Here is a 1,696-nt window from a genome sequence, read left to right on the forward strand (position 1 = left end):
ACCAGTGTTTCCCAACGTGGGAACCCTATAGGGGTTTATGTGACTGTTAAGTTATTCGAAAATTTACTAAAACTATTTAATATTTGAATTTTCAGTTTATCATTATATTTTGTTTTTCGATAAAATAATCCTAGAAATTTCTTCCTAAAACGTTACATTTAATTAAGTGGTATTTTAAAAATTATGTATGTTACATAGGAATTCAACTTTTAGAAAGGATTGGAAACACTGTCTTGTAGTGAGAATAAACGAATTACCCTTTATGGATTTATTTATTAATACGTGAGACAGTATATAATACATACACAATACATTTGTACATACATATTAAATATATTATTATCGTCGCCGTTTCAGATGCCAATCCGCAAACCGAATAGGTTTACTAAGCCAAATATATTATGTATTAGGCTTATGGTTATCTTGATATATCTACTATATGTACACCTTAGTTCTATACCTAAAATACCAGTTGTATCTACGTATTCTAGTATAATAACTACAATACGGGAGTATCATAGACAAAGTTCAGCTGATGGTTTAGAAATTTATCGTCTATCATTCCTAAGGTCGTGGGTTCGAGCCCCGGCTGTGCACCAATGGGTTTTCTTTTTATGTGCGCATTTAACATTAGCTCGAACGGTGAAGGAAAACATCGTGAGGAAACCGGCTTGCCTTATACCCAAAAAGTCGACGGCGTGCGTCAGGCACAGAAGGCTGATCATCTACTTGCCTATTCAATTCACAAATGATCATGAAACAGATACAGAAATCTGAGGCCTAGACCTAAAAAAAGGTTGTAGCGCCATTGATTTAAATTGTAATTGAAGCGTTATTAAATAGGTCATAAAGGACTTTATTCGATGTCTGTCATATTTCATTGTTGGATATTTTATAACCCGTTTTATATCGCGCCCTTTGATACTTGTAAAGAACTGATGTAAAGAATGATACTAAAGATATTCGAGACTGTCTGCTCCATAAAGTCTATGCGTATAAAATTTACAATCCGAACATATAACGTCTTGAAAATATGAAAATCATTTTTACATTTTGTTATATATGTCGAGTTATTAGCACCCACCGAAACCTATTGACAATCCGAGATTTTTCGAGATTACGTGATACCCTAAAACTCGGTAACTGAAGATATTCCGACAGCTAAGGATGTATGCTTTCAAATACAGATACGTATAAAAATCTGTTATAGAAAGGATATACATATATAATTCGTAATATTAACTTGTTTAATCAGTTCAAAAGGGCATTAAAGATATACCTGAATTAGCCAAGTAGACTAAAATTAGGACGGCTGATGGACGTGTATCTCGTCCGTATATATTAAGTTTGTCGTGTAAATAAAATATTTTGGAGGGAATAATATATATGGAGGGACTTTATATAGTACAACTTCCTAGTCTTTCCTCCTTATAGATTCGAGAAAGAGCAGCACCTTCCATGACGAATTATTATTGATACGATTGGCAAATTATGATTTAGTACTATATTATTCAAGGCCCAAGAGGACGTTAAAAAAAATACAACCAATATTCGTTTAGTAGGTAATTCAAAGAAATGTTACTGCATTAATTTCCACACTAGACTCTTTTGATTGTATAATAACGCCACTTGCACAAGCGCATAATACTTAACACTTATACCCTTCCAACCTTATTTATCCATATAACCCGTGTCA

This window comes from Pieris brassicae, chromosome 6, assembly GCF_905147105.1.
Source record: "Pieris brassicae chromosome 6, ilPieBrab1.1, whole genome shotgun sequence".
Taxonomy (NCBI): Eukaryota; Metazoa; Arthropoda; class Insecta; order Lepidoptera; family Pieridae; genus Pieris; species Pieris brassicae.